Source organism: Asterias rubens, chromosome 18 (assembly GCF_902459465.1).
Source record: "Asterias rubens chromosome 18, eAstRub1.3, whole genome shotgun sequence".
Lineage (NCBI taxonomy): Eukaryota > Metazoa > Echinodermata > Asteroidea > Forcipulatida > Asteriidae > Asterias > Asterias rubens.
Window position 1 is genome coordinate 2,932,841 of NC_047079.1, and position 21,621 is coordinate 2,954,461.

At 38.1% G+C, this 21,621-nt stretch overlaps 1 protein-coding gene across 1 annotated transcript in view; it reads left to right on the top strand.

Annotated features, from left to right (window-relative positions):
- LOC117302180 overlaps positions 1-21,621 on the top strand; it is a 135,120-nt gene that overhangs the window by 18,306 nt on the left and 95,193 nt on the right. Inside the window, exon 2 of the mRNA XM_033785994.1 lies at positions 3,567-3,636. The gene's annotated coding sequence lies outside the window, so the exon portion shown is untranslated. The remainder of the gene's footprint in view (positions 1-3,566; positions 3,637-21,621) is intronic.

Below are 21,621 nucleotides of genomic sequence, written 5' to 3' on the forward strand. Positions count from 1 at the left end.
GCTTTAAGATCTTGATTTCGAGACCTAAAAAATCTAATTCTGATGGTCTTGAAATCAAATTCGTCCAAAATTGCTTCTTTCTCGAAAACTACGTCACTTCAGAGGGAGCCAATTCTCACAATGTTTTATAATCAACCTCTCCCCATTACTCGTAACCAAGTAAGGTTTTATGCTCATAATTATTTTGAGTAATTACAAATAATGTCCACTGCTTTTAAACTGTTTTCTCTACTTCATCAAAAAAAAAAAAAAAAGGCTACAGCTAAAGCGTTCCTACGAATTTGGAGCAAGGCATCATCCTTTTTTAGATGGCAATTTGATTCTTTGACAATTCTGTTTGTGCATATGCTGAACTGTTGTCCACATGTGTTGGACATGTGTTGAACTGTTGAAACATTGGGACATTACTAAGGGAATTTTGAAGGTGTTGACAACTTTCTGCTTACCGATGAGATACATGTAACCAAGCTGGTAGTCATGATCCTGTCCGAGCACATCTTATGAATGAAGTTTCATCACCAAGAAGGAGAAGGCGGCCAAAGTGCCCCTGGTGACAGTTGATTTGGGTTGATAGCCAAATCAGTTCAGTGTAGCCCACATCTTGACGTGGCCGCCACCTGTGATGTTATAGGCAATATCTCAATTAAAAACACAACCTTTGTAGTGCCAGGGCCTGATATTTTATGGAGGCATTGAAGGCAATTGCCTCTGTGCCCACTGGTCATTGCCTTGGTGCCCTTGAAGTGCTTCTGTAGAAATTTGTAATTTCCTCATAGGGTGCCCTTTACCAAGGAGAAAAGGCCTTGGTGCCCTTGCCCTTTCAAAAAAAGGAGCATACAGGCCTGTAGTGCTTTTCAAGTTTCTGAGCAATGTAGTTTTTTTTTTTTTTTTTTTGAGATTCAAAACAACCTCCAACACTCTGGTACCACAGACTTTGCTCTATGCACAGACTTCCACAAGGTGCCATACCTTCTTCTAGGCTAGCAAAGATTTATGCTGTTTGTGCAGCTGATGGTGTGTGGGAACTACATGCCTTGTGGACTGTGGGCTTAGTCTCCTCTGTTTTTGTGTGGAAAGGGTATACTGATAGTGTACTGATAGTTACTATTCTGATTGTTTTTGTGTGGAAAGGGTATACTTATAGTGTACTGATAGTTACTATTCTGATTGTTTTTGTGTGGAAAGGGTATACTTATAGTTACTATTCTGATTGTTTTTGTGTGGAAAGGGTATACTTATAGTGTACTGATAGTTACTATTCTGATTGTTTTTGTGTGGAAAGGGTATACTTATAGTTACTATTCTGATTGTTTTTGTGTGGAAAGGGTATACTTATAGTGTACTGATAGTTACTATTCTGATTGTTTTTGTGTGGAAAGGGTATACTTATAGTTACTATTCTGATTGTTTTTGTGTGGAAAGGGTATACTTATAGTGTACTGATTGTTACTATTCTGATTGTTTTTGTGAGGAAAGGGTATACTTATAGTTACTATTCTGATTGTTTTTGTGTGGAAAGGGTATACTTATAGTGTACTGATAGTTACTATTCTGATTGTTTTTGTGTGGAAAGGGTATACTTATAGTTACTATTCTGATTGTTTTTGTGTGGAAAGGGTATACTTATAGTGTACTGATAGTTACTATTCTGATTGTTTTTGTGTGGAAAGGGTATACTGATAGTGTACTGATAGTTACTATTCTGATTGTTTTTGTGTGGAAAGGGTATACTTATAGTGTACTGATAGTTACTATTCTGATTGTTTTTGTGTGGAAAGGGTATACTTATAGTTACTATTCTGATTGTTTTTGTGTGGAAAGGGTCTACTTATAGTGTACTGATAGTTACTATTCTGATTGTTTTTGTGTGGAAAGGGTATACTTATAGTTACTATTCTGATTGTTTTTGTGTGGAAAGGGTATACTTATAGTGTACTGATTGTTACTATTCTGATTGTTTTTGTGTGGAAAGGGTATACTTATAGTTACTATTCTGATTGTTTTTGTGTGGAAAGGGTATACTTATAGTGTACTGATTGTTACTATTCTGATTGTTTTTGTGAGGAAAGGGTATACTTATAGTTACTATTCTGATTGTTTTTGTGTGGAAAGGGTATACTTATAGTGTACTGATAGTTACTATTCTGATTGTTTTTGTGTGGAAAGGGTATACTTATAGTTACTATTCTGATTGTTTTTGTGTGGAAAGGGTATACTTATAGTGTACTGATAGTTACTATTCTGATTGTTTTTGTGTGGAAAGGGTATACTTATAGTGTACTGATAGTTACTATTCTGATTGTTTTTGTGTGGAAAGGGTATACTTATAGTTTACTGATAGTTACTATTCTGATTGTTTTTGTGTGGAAAGGGTATACTTATAGTGTACTGATAGTTACTATTCTGATTGTTTTTGTGTGGAAAGGGTATACTTATAGTGTACTGATAGTTACTATTCTGATTGTTTTTGTGTGGAAAGGGTATACTTATAGTGTACTGATAGTTACTATTCTGATTGTTTTTGTGTGGAAAGGGTTTACTTATAGTGTACTGATAGTTACTATTTGGAGTATTCTCTGTTGAATTTCTTCAGAACTAGTGTTTGGAACACCTTTTATAATCTACATAGCCTCCCTGACCACCCCTTGTCACCCCTCTTGTCCAAACCCCTCCCTAAGTACTTGTATGAGGGCATACACATTATAATTCTTTGATAATGACTCTGTTTGATTACTCTGTTGAATTTCTATACAAACATCAGCTTTTTGAAACACATTTTATAGTATTCTTTATAGTGGTCACCCTTACCCCTCTTTCCCATCTCATGCCTCCCCTCACCCTCTCTCTCTCGTACCCCCTCTTACCCTTTCTAATCCCTCTGAATTATCACCTTCTACCCTCTCTTATCCCCTGTCAACCCCTCTCACCCCATCTTTTTCAGTTTTACCCCTTATAACCCCCTTGCACCCTCTTATCCTCTCTTACCCCCTTTCACTCATCTTGCCCACTCTCACCTCATCATCCAAACTCACCCCATCTTACCCCCTTCTCACCCCATGTTACCTCTAACTCCCTCTTACCCCCTTCCATCCCTTCTACTCCCTCTCAACCTATCTTACCCCCTCTCACCCCCTAGCTCCCTCTTTCAAACCATCTGACCCCATAACGCCCTGTAATTCCCTCCCCCCTCTCCCCCCTTTCACCCCTCTCACCCCTCTCACCCCCTCCCCCCCCCCTCTCACCCCCTCTCACTCCAGGTTGTTCTCTTTGGACACCATGACTATGATAATATTGATAAGTTTGTAAGATGTCCTCACACGGAGGTCATACACAAGTACATTAGCACCAGACATAGACACTGACAAAGCAAAAACACATCAATTGTGTCTCTCAACTCTCTGCTCCAAGTATTGTTACCTTCAAAACATGGACATTCATTATGTCATCCATGCTCAATGAAATTGCCCCCCATGACAATATCAGTTTAATAGAGGCAGCATTTATCCTGTCATGCTGAATCTAAAATGACTGATGACTCTTTTTTTTTTCTTCTTTCGGTTTTGCAGATATCCCTGGGAAAGGTTATAAATGTGACTGGAGCTGGTCATGATGACATCGAAGCAAGATTAATTTAAGGTTTGTTAACTATTGCTTGTCTACTTTTTGATTTATGGAGTGTTTTATTGCTTGTATTGATGTTGGGGGGATTCGGTCTTGTCATTTTTATGTGCATGCTTGTGCGTTTGAGTTGTCGCAAAGATGTGTACAAGGATGGAAGAGTACTGAAAATTATCGTCTCTGCAGTGTGGACAAAACTTACTTGTTTTTTTTATCAAGTTATAAAACATATAAAACATTCTTTATTCTTGCTAGAGACCTGATGTGACCAGGCTTCCTGCTCAAATCAGAATAAAAAGCTCCATTTAACGTTTTTTGTGTTATACTTATAAATACATGCTTATTATGAATTTCATATTTTCAATGTTTACCTTTTTAATACACTATCCGTACACCTAGTGTTTGTAATTCTACAAACACTACATTTGAAGTTATTTTTGTTATACATCTCAGTGGGGTGCCCAAGTATGGGGTAATGGGTTGGTTTGAAGGTGGGGAAGGTGGGGGCTGTTTCACCTTGTGTCGTAAAGGTCACTTTGTGCTTTGTAAAGGACAATTCCTGGCAGGCAAGATACTAAATATTGAGCAATTTTACATTTTATTTATTTTATATATAAATAATTACCACATAAAATGAAGAAAGGTGCCAACAATAGCTGAGGAAGTTTTGAGATGTGCACTCTTTCTTCAATAAAAAATCAAATAGAAATTTGTACTGATGCCGTTTCTATAAAGTTGAAGATTTTCAAAAGGCCTCTCCAGTGATCTTTTGAAACCAATTCCTGTCTGCACTCTGCAGGAAGTCCAGGCTCTGTGGATCTTTTTTGTAAACGTCTCATAGGAATCGATTTCACAAAGCATTAAAGGTAGCTTTTGAGGCTTGTATTTATGGTACATGTAATTGCTAGGCTTAGTGTGATGTCACAATACAAGGCACTTTGGAGATGTGCCGACTCATCTTAAGATGAATCTTAATGCTTTGTTAAAATCGAAGATATCTTCGCTGTATTTCGCAAGTCATCCAGAGTACACTTGAAGAAACTGTAATGGAACTTAAGTCTGGGTAGTATGGAATAAACATAGATTGGCACCATGGAGATATTGACAATTCATCTCAAGATGAGTCTTAGTGCTTTGGAATAAATCGAAAGCCAGTACTATGATATCTTCGCTGTATTTCGTATGCGTCAAGAGTAGAATGGCAGAAACTGTAATGAAACTAAAGTCTTGGGAGTATGGAATAAACAGGGGTCGACACCTTGGAGATATTGACAATTCATCTCAAGATGAGTCTTGGTGCTTTGTAAAAATCGTCACCCAGTACTTGGATATTTTTGCTGTTTTTCGGAAGTCATCCAGAGAATCTTTGAAGAAACTCTAATGGAACTTTAGTCTGGGGAGTATGGAATAAACAGGGGTCGGATTTTTCAGATTTTTATCTGAATTCAGATGTGTTTTTTTGCTGTCTGGTAAACAGAATTTTTTTTTGGAATTTTTTGTAATGCAAAATAAGTCATACTTTTTTTGTATCTACCCGCTGTGGTGCTGAAGATGTTATTTCCAGAATCTCCTTGAAATCTATACAACTTCAGGGGTACTTAAAGGTGGACATGCCATCATTTCAACAAACATGTTTGAACAAACACGTTTGTTTTACAACTACTACCTTAAAAGTCCCGGGTCAGAATTGACCAGGAATTCAGGTCGCAGGGGACCTGGCCCATTTCTTGGTTGGTATAACTTGGGAATATGTGTCAAACTTACCCCAAACTTTGTCAAACTGATCAGCCTGACCAAGATTTGGTCGCCCCCCTGCCGACCCAGAATCAGGGGTCCATTCTTACCTCTGGGAGTTTTTAAGAGTGTAAGGTGCAGGCCTTGAGTTTCATCTTTGAGAGGGCAAGGCCATTTTCATTTTGCAATAGGGCACCTACATTGGAAAATCTTTAAAACTATAGGAAATTGTTGAAGGGGCGCTTAGGCCAAGCTCAGTGCAACATGAGGGCATGGCTTCCGTGTGTTTTCAGGTCTGAAGTTGTGATATCCAAGTAGGCAATAAACAAGAATGATACATGTCACAATGGTTACAAATGATATTTTTGGCCAATGGCAAAAGGATTTGTTTGGCCAATGGAAGTTACCTTCTGTAAAGTATTATATGCTTACATGTACATGTAGCTACTCAGTCAATAAAGGATGATCTCAAATATATAGATATTACAGTTTTCTAACAGCTGTAGTCCGTCCAGGAAACATAAAAAATATAATGAGTCTCTTACCTCACGTTAAAACATGGTAAAAATGGGTTTTCTCCAGAACGCTCCAAGCCAATGTTCTTAAAATCGTGGGGGTCAAACAAACCCGGCGACAAAGGAATCGTGACGTCAGAGGCAGCTATTTGGTGTGGAAATGCCAAAGCTGGAGAACTGTGTTCAAAATCAATGGGGGGAAATCGTCACTGGCGTCCAGGGTCATTATAATAGATAAGCAGTTTTTGACTCTCGGCTGAAAAAGCTGCGCGGCCGGGTGCATTTTTGACTCGAGTTATTTATTACTAAATGCAAATTTTGAGAGTAAAATGGTTATTAACCGGTATCTGCGATGTCTATTTGGCCGTAAAAAGGTAATAGTTGAAATATTGAGATCATCCTTTATTGGCTCTTTAAGCAGCTCTTTTAAATTGGCCCTGATAAATGATCAGTTTCAGGGCAACAGTCCATGAGGTAGAATGCAGAGTGCCATAGTAATTGTGTGGCATATCATGGCCGAATGGTCTAGTTCACCTGACCCAAGCTCTGGTGTTGGCAGCAGCAGAGTGGTTTAGAGTCCCGGTCATGACACTTGCGTGCCCTTGAGCAAGGCACTTAACCATAATTGCTTTGTAAACAAGTTGTAAGGTTTTGCTCTACCAGCCAGGCTCCTAGTGGATGATACCCATGCCTACATCCTTATGGACTGTGAAGGGGGTAACCCTGTTTCAGCCCCAGGAGTAGGTGGCTCCTAGTGGATGATACCCATGCCTACATCCTTAGGACTGTGAAGGGGGTAACCCTGTTTCAATCCCAGGAGTAGGTGGCTCCTAGTGGATGATACCCATGCCTACATCCTTATGGACTGTGAAGGGGGTAACCTTGTTTTAGCCAGGAGTACATGTGCATAGGTGGCAAGGTGCCCCTAGTGGCAGACCCAAAACAACTAAGTGTAGCCTTCACCTTGAAGTGGTCGTCTGGCCATGTCATGTTAGGTGATCTTTCATAATAACAAAATAATAATAACAATAATATTGATATGAAAAACCTGTTCTATTTTAGGTCTTTGGCACAAGTTCCATCAATATTGTCTTTGAATAGTTTTATCTCTTCAGTCAGCCTTTAATACTTTCTATCAAATTACTTCATTTCCTTTTCCTTGTCTTCCTCAGCTTATGTTTCTATGAAATCATATTGAGTCACAAGTACGGGAAAGAAAAACAAAACTACATGTAGTAGACTCGGGTTTGTTTCATATCGGAAGATCACACTGGCACCCGGGACCAAAGTTGCCGTTAGTGGGTCGAGTGACACAATTTTGTAAAACATAATGTAAAAGAAGGGTTCTAGTATGGCATGTATTTAGAATAACTTCCCCTCTCTAGAGTTTTAGTCGAGTACAAAGTTTTCAGTGAAAACAGTACTCAAGTAGTACTCAGTTACAGGTACATGTAGTATTCAAGTACAAGTAGTACTCGGTTTTGAGTAACACTCGCGCATGAGTAGTACTTGATACAAGTAGTACTTGATTGATACAAGTAGTACTTGATACGAATAGTACTTGATACAAGTAGTACTTGATACAAGTAGTGCTTGGTACGAGTAGTACTTGGTACAAATAGTACTTGATACGAATAGTACTTGATACGAGTAGTACTTAAAAATTATTATGAGTAGTGCTTCATACGAATAGTACTCAAGTCTCAGTAGTACTCAAGCACGGGTGGGCCTTGAGTATAATTAGTACTTGAATTTGAGTAGAAATTGCATATGAGTAGTATTCGAGTTTAAGTAGTACTTGAATACAAGTAGTACCCGATTCTGTGTAATACCCGAGTAACGGGTATCTTGAGTACCTGATTGTGAGCAGGACCAAAGTATGATGCTACTCGAGTAGTAGTCAAAACCATACCGGTTCAGGCCTGTGTGCTTCGTTTTTGAAAGAGTAAGGGCACCAAGGCATTTTCTCCTTGGTAAAGGGCACCCTAGGAAGAGGTTGTAAATTTCTAGTGGAGCATTTCAAGTGCACCAAAGCAATGACCAGGGCCCAATTTCATAGAGCTGCTAAGCACACAAATTTGCTTAGCATGAAATCCTTCCTTTGATAAAAACAACAGCTGAATACCAGTCACAAGCAATTAACAACAAATAGAAATTTGGTTGGTAATCCTGTCTTTATCAAGGAAGAAATTTCATGCTAAGCAAATTTCTGTGCTTAGCAGCTCTATGAAATCGGGCCCAGGGGAGAAGTACATTGTATCAGGCCGGGGTTCTTCTCGGACCCAAACTTTCCTCTCGATAGAGTTTCATACATGGTTGTATACTCCTATTATTATTTCTCTTATGAACCACGCCGTGCGAAGTAACCATCACTCAGTCAATGTTTTTTTTTACGCAATTTACCAGCAGTGAATGGTACTTGCAGAGTATCTTGATAAGTTTCTGAGCTGTTTCATACCACATGGACAGAACATCAGCATTCAAGGAGAACAGAGCCAAGGCTACCACCATGTAATGCTGAGACGTTTTGAAGGCCTTGGTGGTATAATCACTTAGGAAATACTCACAAATTTAGAAGAGCGGAAATGGAAATCCTAGAAGTTAAAGACGGAGTAAACACATTGAAGTTGACATTCTTGCAGATCTATTTTAAATACCTAAAGAGTTGGCGTAGGCAATGGTTGAATGTGAAAAATAGTCTCCGATACTGCAATGTGTTAGAACTAAGGCGTGATCAAGTCTAGCAAAGTTACATTCTTTGTGCCGCAAAATACATTTCGGAAACCATATTTTGGAGTTTAAATGGAGCCTTGGTATGTTTGCTTTTTGCAGTATCAGCTACATGTACATGTAGCTTAGCGATTAACTTTAAATTTATCGCATATTTCTTTGACCTACATGTACTGTTTACACTAACTTTTAAGACGCTGAGACCCAAATTCTCCTAATTTTTGAACTGGGGGGAATTGTTGAAAACCATCTTGATATGGGGTCCTCAGAATTGCTAAGCAAAGAATGAGTGGAGCACCAGTTGAAATAAATTAAACTGTATGGAATTCTGATTTGTAATCGATTTCTGCTAAAGCACGATTTTTCTTTCTTAGCAAGATTTTGTGCGTAAAGGCTATACGAAAATATGGTAACCTGTTTCTGCTATTAGCAAGATCCTCTCTTAGCAATGGTTTGTGCATAATGGCTATATGAAATTATGTTATTCTGTTTCTGCTTAGCGAGATTGTTCCTCTCTGAGCAACTTTTGAGCATAAAGGCTATATATGAAATTATGGTGACCTGTTTCTGCTAAGCAAGATGTGTCCTCTCATAACAAAATTTTGTGCGTAAAGGCTTCATGAAATTAAAGGCCAAGTTCCTTGATGATTTCATAGACTCATTAACGATTCCGTACCAGATCTTCCCTGAACCTCATCAGCTGCTGCAGCCGTCCCCGCCCAGCAGGAAATTGGGTTGTTATCATCTTGCAATCAATACCCCCTCAAAATTAGATTAATCCTGTGTAATCCGGTCGTCCTAAACCAGGTTTTGTCTTCATGCTGGAGTGACAGCGGAAGTAGCGATTTTGAAACATGCCTTCACCTTGAGAGTGCGTTTGTGTGCGCGGTTAAGAAGACGAGGGTACATGCGTGATCGATATCACAGGATACCTTGATGTTATTAAAGGCAGTGGACACTAAGCTTAGGCGATATCGATTTATTTTATTCACGATATATCGCCGACAATATATCGCGATATTCGATATAATCGCGATTAATGAAATTTGACATCATCAGTCTTAAAACTCCAAGTGAAAGTTGTAGAAGAGACAGTCCTAGCATAAGAGAGGTGTTCTAATGACCTATTCTTCTGGTTTTACTCCAAACCTATGGGGTGCAAGATGTCTCAGCTAGCAAATACATCGCAATATTTAATCGATATATCGATATATCGCGATTATCGAGATATATCGCGATATATCGATATTTCGATTAAAACCAAATCCATCCGATATCGAAATCGTGTCCAAATTAATATCGCGATATTCGATAATATCGTGATATCGCCCAAGCTTAGTGGACACTATTGGTAGTTACTCAAAATAATTGTTAGCATAAAACCTTATATGCTAACGAGTAATGGGGAGAGGTTGATAGAAAAAAACATTGTGAGAAACAGCTCCTACTGGAGTAACGTAGTTTTTGAGGAAGATGTACATATTTTCCATGAGTTTGATTTTGAGACCTCAGAATTAGAATTTGAGGTCTCAAAATCAAGCATCTGAAAGCACTTTGTGTGACAAGGGTGTTTTTTTCTTTCATTATTATCTCACAACTTTGAAGACCAATTGAGCTCAAATTTCACAGGTTTGTTATTTTATGCATAAGTTGAGATACACCAAGTGAGAAGACTGGTCTTTGACAAATACTATTGGTGTCCATTGTCTTTAAGGCTGAGGAGGGAGCATTGTAAGTGCTTGGAGTCTGGTTCTGAAATCAGTATACAAATAGTGAATGTTTATGAGTGCAATGGTGCGAATATTTGCGAAGAGTTGAAATATGGAATGTTCTTTTGAGACACACGGGCGCCGTAATAGTATGTGCCATGCAGTTACTGTACTGTTGCATTATCAAAGACATGCGCTCGCATCGGTGTGGTATGCATCTTGTGAAAGAACCATTTGTACTTATCGAAAAGAGAACGGGTTCGCCCCGGTGTTCCTGGCTGTTGGCGCCTTGTAAACCATTTTAAGGTGCTATCTTTCATAAATCTCTCTTTCTAGATAAATGTAATGTATATACTCGGTGCCTTGAGTACCTTAGGGTAGATACGTGTGCTATATATGACTTTGATATTATTACATCTGATGAAACGAAGAATGCACAGTGATTGTAACAAAAAATGAATCCATCTCCAACCTGTTCAACAACTTTTTCTTGTCGCCTTCTCTTTACCTGTTCAACAACTTTTTCTTGTCGCCTTCTCTTTCCGGAGTGGTTGGACCCTCTCTTCTTCCCCTAGATCAGTGCACCTCCCTCCCATTAGTTTTGCATTCTCATACCCAACGGCCCTTCAAAGGCACTGGACACGTTTGGTAATTGTCAAAGACCAGTATTCTCACTTGGTGTATCTCAACATGTGCATCAAATAACAAAACCTGTGAAAATATGGACTCAATTGTTCATCAAAGTTGCAAGAGAATAATAAACGAAAAAACACCCTTGTTGCACTACTTTGCATGCTTTCAGATGCATAATTAAAGGCTGGAGCGGCTTCAGCTGAAGTCTTTTATTATTTGAGTGAGAAATTACCCCTCTCTCAAAACTCCTTCAGAGGGAGCTGTTTCTCACAATGTTCTATACTGTCAACAGCTCTCCATTGCTTGTTACCAAGGAAGTTTTTATGCAAACAATTATTTTGAGAAATTCCAATAGTGTCCAGTGCCTTTAATAGTGTCAATAATAAAACAACCACAAATTAACCAAATTTGAAAGCGGAGCCGTTGTCTACTCAATGTTATTGATGAGTGTCGGACAAGCCCCAAGTGGATCTTGTTTCTTCTTCTTCTTCTTCACCGTCCGTCTCCGTGCGGAGCGTCCGCCTATTGATTACTATTGATCCGTATCGATCACTTCCTCCTGCGTTGTTTTTTAATTATTTAGCTACACCATAAAGGTCGTTTGTAATTGGTTTTGGAGCGATTGGGTTGTATCGTTTTCTGTCAAATTAATTAAGGAGAATTTGTCTTTAAAGTGGTGGATCCTTGGTGGTGGTAAAGCCCTGATGCCTCCTCTCCTCTCATCCAATTCCACAAAAGTGTAGCTGATCAGTGCCATAGAAGAACTGAAAAACAATGCACAAAACTTGTGGACTTCATCAGGCATGATATTTTACCGACTTTAAGCGGTTTTTCGATCTTTCAGCCCTCATTTTCAATGGAATTCTGTTTTTTTTTTTTTTCCCTTAAAAAAAACACAAAAATTCTGTTTTTTTTTTAAAGATCAAATTCTAAAAGAAACAGAGATATAACCATATAATAACCTCTAGATTGCAGAGTAGGGCTTTTAAAACCACAGATAAATGTTAATACTGGGCTTCATGCTCGCATGCTTTCACGCTTTGCACTGAAATTTCATTTTTTTTCTCTCAATAGCCTATCACATCCCTGATAAGTTATTACCAATAACATTACCAATATGCATTTGTATTGCATTTGTATTGCATTTGTATTGCATTTGTATTGCATTTGAATTGCATTTGTATTGTATTTCTCTTCAACATGTTCTGGATTTCTTCTTAGCTTAGGCTTACGTTTCAATTTTGGTTATTGTACATGTAAATATTATTCTTTGTATTTAGCGCCATGAGCACTTTGATGGATTTGTGCGCTTTATAAGTTCTCATTATTATTATTATTTATTTATTATTAATAGATGATAGTGTGAATGACCCCTAGAAGAAGAACAAATATTTATCTTGGCAAAACTAAAAGCAGATATATTTCTCCCACCTCCTTCCCGCCTTCGCTCCTGTAGCAACCGTTGGAATGGTGACCCCCTGTCAGTCTTCCAGAACCCCCGGGTCATCCACAATACCAGCATATCACCGTCCAGACTCGTATTTCAGCTGGTTCCGCAAATGCACGCGAGACTAAATCTCCACTTTGGTGTTTAGTTGCATCATAACATCTTTTAGTGAAACTTAAAGGCACTGGACATGTTCGGTAATTGCCAAAGGCCACTTAGGCCAGTCTTCTCGTATGGTGTAAAATACATTACAATAACAAACCTGTGAAAAATTGGACTGGATTGGTCATCGAATTTGCAAGAGAATAATGAAAGAAAAAACATCCTTGTTGCATCACTTTGTGTGCTTTCAGATGCCTAAAAAGACTTGAAGTTACCTCTGTCTCAAAAGAGGGAGCCGTTTCTCACAATGTTATATACTATCAATAGCTCTCCATTGCCCATTTCAGTTTTTATGCTAACAATTTTTATGAGTTTTCACCAATAGTGTCCAGTGCCTTTAAGCGCATAGTGTCACCCGTGACCACTAAGCCAACGAAACCCTATAACTAAAGTGCCCCATGTATTATCCTGAAGTTGAACAGTTTTCTCGTATCAAATGATATATTTAGCATTTTTTGAGAGCTGAGTGCAGACTGCATTATCATAAGGAGGAGTGGAGTACCATTCAAAATAAGACATTGCCAACGCCATCTACGCCATCTACATAAATAATTGTTAGCATAAAAACTTATGTGGTAATGATGAGCAATGGAGAACTGTTATAGTATAAAACATTGTGAGAAACAGCTCCCTCTGAAGTAATATACTGGTAGTTTTTGAGAAGAGGTTATTTCTCACTCAAAGACTTCAGGCCTGAAGCCTTGTTTTTTTCTTTCCTTATTCTCTTGATTCCAAATTGTCAGCGGTTTGTTGTTGGGTTACACCAAGTGATGGGTACTGGGTCTTTGACATTTACCAAAGGTGTCCAGTGCCTATGTATTGGACTGACTTTAGAACAGACACTTTGTTGAAAAATGATATACCTCTCTCTTTCTCTCTTTTATTTAGGGCGGATAAGGGCGGGGGGGGGGGGGGGCTTTACAGGGTACTTTTAACAATTAATTTTGACTCCACGTGGTTGTTTTCGCAGCGAATGTTTAGCAGGAATTGAACGCTTTTGAACTGTTGCGAATTCGTGGCGCAAAATTTGTATCGCATTTACAAATCGTAGGAAGTATGAACCGGGCTAATATCGTTAGTGTGGATTTTATGGGAGGGGATAAATATCTTTTGGCTGGCAAATGCATCCCTCCGTCTACCTCCTCTTCCTTCCTCTCTTGCTGTCACTGCTTGTCAATCTTAAAGCAATAAAGATCATCTTGAGTTGAAGGAGGGTAAATCCTCTTGACCTAAGGACAAACTCAAGTTATTAGTGCTCTTATTTCATTCTGTCAGTGTGCCTGTGTAATTGGCTTACTTTGTGAACGCTATGGCATCTGCTCACTGTTTCGGTTTAAATGCGCTGGACACCTTTTGGTAGTTGTCAAAGACCAGTATTCTCACTTGGTGTATCCCAAATGGTCAATATAAAGATACAGTTTAAGTTACCTGTGAAAGTATCAGCTAAATACATGTTTTATTTGTTGAGAAAACAGCAAAAAAATGTCTCAGTATTTTTTGTCAAGAACGTTGAACACATTCGTTTAGCTAGCCTTGTCAAAGGCTCTTTACGCAATCACCGGTCCTCTGCTATGATTTCACGAACTGCATAGATACTTCACGGTACATAACAGTACTTGATACGTAGCGCTCACAAACAGACACTACAGACAAATTTGAATCCTCAAAACTCTCCTGTTTGTTTTCTATTGCTTATTTTGTTGCTCTAGACAGTGCTCTAGAATTGCAAGGGTCTTGGGTTCGAATCCCACCAGAGTAATATCCCTGTGATATTTTTTCACAGGACTCGGGAAAGTACTAAGTATACAGTGCTAACACACATCGATAAAATAAAATCGATAAAAATCAAAATTAATATTCTTTATCCCCGATGCAAATTTAACATCTCTTATATTTTGTTTTGCTTTTGTCTGGTGTGCTTCTTTATTCATTTTTTTGTAATTGCTCCCTTGTAATTGTGTTTTGTTTGTTTGTTTTTTGGTCAAATAAATAACAATCAATCATCAAGTCGAGCGCCATGTGGAAGCTCAAGCCTGCCCAGTGATTTCTGTAAATAATAATAACAATAAAATACAAATCTTTAGAACAAGCAAACTTTCAGATATAAACCACACAATTTTTGTTTGGGTCATCACCAAAACCCGAGTCCACCTTTAATTGACAGACTGACTTCTCATAATATTATTGTTTATATCGATCAATATTCATTCTGTGGTAATAAATAACGACATTAAAAACTACACATGAAAGCCCCCCCACGCTGTGGCAATTTCGTCTGTTTACGAATGTTTATGTAGTTGTTGGTTCAATTGTCCCTGACGCTAATTGACACAACCGACTTCTGCCGTGCGTTTATTTCCCAGGTGTAAATAAGAAGTCATTTGTCATGCCCTAGTTCCCACTCAGTTTCCCCCACATCTTGAAAGGTTACAAACAGATATTACTGAGCCGCAAAAAAGAACCCATCATGGTTCTCCACCCTGTGGGAGTTGCTCTATTAGTTTTGCATATTTCCACGGACTTTTTGCAGATTTGTAATTTCTCTGTTTTGTTAACATGCCTTAATAGACCCTAAACCCCCCCCCATCAAAAGCCAAATGTGTGTTTTTTTGTTATTCTTTCGACGGAGAAACTGCATAACTGCAGCTCAGGTGACGCCTTTGGCTCTTCTTAAAGGCAGTTGTCACTATTGGTAATTACTCAAAATAATGTTTAGAATAAAACCTTACTTGGTAACGAGTACTGGGGAGAGGTTGATAGTATAAAACATTGTGAGAAACAGCTCCCTCTGAAGTGACAGAGGTTTCAAGAAAGAAGTAATTTTCCACGAATTTGATTTCGAGACGTCAAGTTTAGAATTTTGAGGTCTCGAAATCAAGCATCTGAAAGCACACAACTTCATGTGACAAGGGTGTTTTTTCTTTCATTATTATCTCGCAACTTCGACGACCGATTGAGCTCGAATTTTCACAGGTTTGTTATTTTATGGACATGTTGAGATACACCAACTGTGAAGGCTAGTCTTTGACAATTACCAATAGTGTCCAATGTCTTTAAAGACTTTGAGCAAGTTGCATCTATTCATTTGTCCACGTTTGTTTTCTCCATACTTATCGTTCCAATGGCTTCAGATTTATCTGTTTGTAAAATTGATTAATTTGTTAGAGAAGCTGTAGCTGGAGGTCACACTATCCATGCCAAATCTTTGTCAATGTTTGCTTGTTATAAATTCATGAACTACAAATATCTTTTCATCGGTGGAGGTATAGCTTTTATCGACCCCTACAATAAAAGAGGCTCTGGACACCTTTGGTAATTTTCAAAGACCAGTATTCTCACTTGGTGTATCCATGGAGGTATGAGTATCCCATATGCATAAAATAACACATCTGTGAAAATTTGGGCTCAACTGGTAATCAAAGTTGCAAGAGAATAATGAAAGAAAAGACACCCTTGTTGTACAAATTTGTGTGCTTCAGATGCCTAATGAGAGTCTTCAGGCCTGAAGTCTTTTAATATTTAAGTGAGAAATTACCACTTTCGCAAAAACTTTGTTACTTCAGAGGGAGCTATTTCTCACAATATTTTATGCTATCAACAGCTCTCCAATGCTTGTTACCTAGTAAGTTTGTATGCTAATGATTATTTTGAGTAACTACCAGTAGCGTCCAGTGTTTTTAAGATTGTACTTGTAAATTGAATCATTTGTAGGAGGAGCTGTAGATGCCCTCGTTGGTAACAAGCTGTGAACATCCACTCCAAATCTTTGTCAATGTTTGCTCGTTAATCATTCATGCACTTACAAATCTATCATATAGGATTTGAGGCATTACATGGTGAGGTTTCAATATGACACCAATTCAAGAACTGACCCGCGATAGTGCAGTTATTTACGATCTTATAAACTAGCGTAGTAGTCCACGCAAAACTTCTATACCTTCCGCCCAGGTAGTAGTTCAAAAGCAGGGCAGTTCTTTTTAGAACTGAGAAGTCTCCCGAGAGAAGAACATCCGATAAATCTACTCCGCGGTAGTAGAATAAAGAAAGACAGTTCTCTAAGAACAAACTCTACGTGGCAAGTAGATACACACATGGTATTATTATTATTATTATTTATTATTATTTATTCGACCAATACAAGGTACAACAAACAAGTTACAATAGCACAAGACAGAACATTAACGGGGAAAAAAAAACAATTATAAAAAAGCAAGAAGTAAGGAAAATAAATACAGAATTAAATAAAGGAATAAGTAAGGTTAAATTAAATTAACTTAAATAAATTATTTGAAAAAGAAAAAATAAACACAATAAGAGGGCGGCTGAGGGCGGAGCATGCAGGAGGAAAACAGAACCAAATGGGAACGACAACCAGAAGGGATAAAAAACAAAGACAAATCATGCGGGTCAGGGGTAACAAAAGTAAACCAAATTAGTGTTGCTCGGAAGCATGCTGCCCCACGCATGACCTTAGACCTTATGCATTGACGTCATCCAGCCGCCATCTTTGAGGTCAAACGGTGACGAAACAATCAAAACGCACATAGATTGACCAATGAACAATCTCCTTCTGACCCCAATGCGGGGGCGCCGTACTGAAATGACGTCATGTGCATAAGGTCTATTACCCCAAACCAACGTATATTCAAATGTATCTTTCTCATATGGGAGGTACCTTTCATCATCCCCCTACAATACAAGACCTCGCCTTGTGGCCAAACTCCTGACCTTTTCCCAGTGGCATGATGTTACAAACCATTGATTTCACCTGGGGCTGTATACAGTGAAGCAGAAGTGTAATAATTATCAGCATTGGGGCTAGCTGAATTTTCTGGTCCAATAGGTCAGGTTTGTGCGCCACCATGTAAAGCATTTATACATAGTGTCCAGTGTATTGGAAGTGTTGGTCATTCAAGAGGGTTATAAAGATGAAAGGCTGTGATTAAATTCGGGTAATGTTGGCAATTTGCACATTTAAACTTCGAATGAAGTGGTTTGTGGTGGTGCCATTTTCCTTAGAATATTTTTGCTGAATTTACATTTTTGTTCTGTCAAACAACTCTATTTTTTTTCTCTACAGTACAGTACTTGCATCTCTTTGGTTTGTTTTCCACTTGGATAAATATCTATTTTGTACATCTGTTTTTTAATTATATAGTGTCTCAACTTAGTCTTGGGTCGGAGCCGAAGATTGTGATAAAATCTATTTGGGAATTCCAGGGGCAAGGCTGAAGCATAAGCACAATTAAAAAATTATTGATTGATGTTAAGGTCGGATTGATGTTAAGTGCAATTACAGTCAGGATCTCTAAATTGGATTACAAGACGATATATTTATATTCATAGAGTACAGTGCTAGTCAAAAAGATGGTGACTCAGATTGGTGTTGTTTTTCAAAGCAAACAAATGAGCTGTTAATAGTATAAAACAGTGTGAGAAACGGCTCCCGCTGAAGTGAGGTAGTTTTCGAGAAAGAAGTAATCAAGCATCTGAAAGCACACAACTTTGTGTGACAAGGGTGTTTTTTCTTTCATAGTTATCTCGCAATTTCAACGACCAATTCAATTGAGCTAAAAATTTTCACAGTTTTTTTTTGTTTATGCATATGTTGAGATACATGTACACCAAGTGAGAAGACTAGTTTTTGACAATTACCAATAGTGTCCAGTGTCTTTAACAGGGATCAACGTTTTAGTAACAAGTATCAAGTTATAAACCATGAATATATATTGTTGTGGTTATAATACAATAATAGTATAGAGTCGTCGGAATATTTAGCAGGGAATCACATTAAAGACACTGGACACTATTGGTAGTTGTCAAAGATCAGTCTTCTCACTTGGTGTATCTCAACATATGCATAAATTAACAAACCTGTGAAAATTTGGGCTCAACGAAGTTGCGAGATAATAATGAAAGAAAAAAACACCCTTGTCACACGAAGTTGTGTTCTTTCAGATGCTTGATTTCGAGACTCTAAATCTGTGAGGTCTCAAAAGAGGGAACCTTTTCTCTAAATGTTTTGTACTACCAACCGCTCCCCTTTACTTGTTACCAAGTTAGTTTTTATGCTAATAATTATTTACGTAGTTACCAATAGCATCCACTGCCTGTAAAGGAATGCAACCAAACATCAAAACTAAAAACCACAAGTATTGTTGTGGTTATCTAATAGGTTTTCAGAACCATGGGGTGTCGGAATATAGGGCAGTCACTGCACAAACCTTATACACTGGACACTATTGGTTATTGTCAAAGACTAGTCTTCACAGTTGGTGTAACATATGCATAAAATAACAAACCTGTGAAAATTTGAGCTCAATTGGTTGTCGAAGTTGCGAGATATTAATGAAAGAAAAAAACACCCTTGTCGCACCATGGTCACATGAAGTTGTGTGCTTTCAGATGCTTGATTTCGAGACCTCAAATTCTAAATCTGAGGTCTTGAAATCAAATTCGTGGAAAATTACTTCTTTCTCGAAAACTACGTCACTTCAGAGGGAGCTGTTTCTCAAAATGTTTTGTACTATTAACCTCTCCCAATTACTCGTAATCAAGAAAAGTTTTATGATAATAATTATTTTGAGTAATTACCAATAGTGTCCACTGCCTTTAAAAACAAAGGACTCAAAATGAAACAATATAATCCGTTTGCCTCCTCGCTTATTCCTCCAGTCTGAATAATTCAAACTGGATAATTTGTTTTTCAATGAGAAACGCAAATGTTGTTGTTATTTTCTATCTCCGGATAAATATTTTAACACCTGGCAGTCGTCCTTACAATTTGTAAAGGACACAATGATTCTTATTGGCAAGCAATATCATGGTCGTTGGCCACGATGACACGCTGCTGTCCGCATATGTTGGGCTCGTTGCGTCTTTGACTTCTAAATTGAAGGTTTTTTGGGGGTTCGCGGTTTGATGAACACCGAAGGAGAAAACCTAAAGGCATCAATAAGGAGGAAAGGATTTCACTATCAAAAAATAAAAAATATAAAAATTAATAATTGAGGAAGCAATTAATAGCGTCACCTGCGTCGAATATGTAAAAAAGATATATGGCTATATCGTCAAGGAAGCAGTTGGTGGTGGTAACTATGTTTCGTTTTCAAACACGTGATTGTGTTATAAAGGCACTGGACACCTTTGGTAATTGTCAAAGACCAGTATTCTCACTTGGTGTATCCCAATATATGCATACAATTACAAATCTGTGAAAATTTTGACTCAATTGGTCATTGAAGTTGCAAGAGAACAATAAAAGAAAAAACACCCTTGTTGCACATCTGGGCCCAATTTCTTGGCTCTGCTTACCGTAAGCACAGAATCAGCGCTTACGGAAGCAGGGAATTCTGTGCTTACGGCAAGCGTATTTCACGGGTTAGTGCGCGAAATTTGGGCTTCTGCGCGTGCATATTCCAAGTTACTAGGCATTCTACGCTTACAAGGCTAGTGCAGAAATTCGGCGCTTGCACGTAAGCGGGGAATCGCAGAATTTGGCGGTAAGCAGAGCCATGAAATTGGGCCCTGTTCTTTCAGCTGCCTGGTACACTGTTTTTCTCTTTTATCAAATATTTGAGGTTTGGGTGACACTGTCAGGAATCAGTCCTAAAGAAAAAAAAATATCTGCCATCTCACAGTCTCTGAATATTATCTCTATCTGTGGAATAGCTTTTATCGGGAGTGAGTTATAGCAGCTCGAGTTATAGTGAGTTTGAGCATGGAGGCAGAAACAGAGAGTAGCACCTTGTAAACCCTTACAATGTGCTAAATAATTGGGTCTAAGAATTCATCACTGCAATAACCTATCTTTCTGAAAGTTTGTATATACTCAGTGCCTTGAGTACCTTGTTTGGTAGATACGTGCACTATATATAAGACTTTGATATTATTATTATTATTATTATTATTATTATTATTATAGCAGAGATATAGCGAGAGAGTGAATGTTGATATACACCGCTGGAAGGATTATAAACTGATCAGGTTATGGTATTATAATTACATTATATCCAGCGGATTATTTGGTCAGTATGCCAATATGGTACCTGTGTTAAAAATTAACTTGTTTTCTGTTGACTTTAAAGATGCGTAGTGGAGTATTTTGCGGAATTTATGACAAAAAAATGAAACAAAAATGGATTCATAAACCAGAGAGCAGTTTTCCCTTTTATAATACCCCTTCAGAAATAAATTCTGCCTTTTCATTGGTTTAGAGTGGGTCATATGATATGTGCTTTTTCTAATAGAAACTGCGCTCTTGACAAATAACAGTTGAGTAGGATTGGAAACTTTGCATGGTGGAAATACGATATGTAAAGGTTTGCGGATAACACCATGTAATGACTATCTCTAATGAGTTGGGGTGGTTCTGAAAAGAACCGTTGGTGTCAACTCAACCTTTCGATCAGTATGCTCTGATCATCTTCTGGAGAAAGACAATCAGAGCATACTGATCGAAACGTTGACTTGAAACCAACGGTTCTTTTCAGAACCACCCCAACTCATTAGAAATAGTCATTACATGGTGTTTCATCAAACCTTACCGTAAATAACAGTTGGGCAAATACAGCAAATATTTATTATTTTAGGGAATTGTGCCTTTAGAAAGATACTTCTTACCAGAAACTGGATACCAGCCGAAAGTCCTCAATGTTTACATCGGTGTGACTGGTGCCCCACCCATTTTTTTCTTGGCATATAAATTTGCTTAGCAGTGTTTTCTGCTTAACAGCTGCCTTGCTAGTCACTGGCAAATGCTGCCAGGTTCCACGGTTGTATATCAAAGGCACAATCCCATCATCTACCTGCCATACTAAAATAACATTACGTCAAGGATGTTTAATGTAAGTTTATACAGTTGGTGACTATTACAAGTGCAGCAATTGACCTGGGCAAGTGTGATTTGTGGGGGTCTTCAATTGCTATTTTCGTTGCCTCTGACAGTATTTCATGAAAATATTCCTCCGGAGGAAATATTGTAAACAATATACTTCACATGGTGTTTGATATGTAGCCTTTGTTTTTTCCAGCCTCAGTAATTCAAGTGTGAACAGTTCAGCCAGATTTTTTT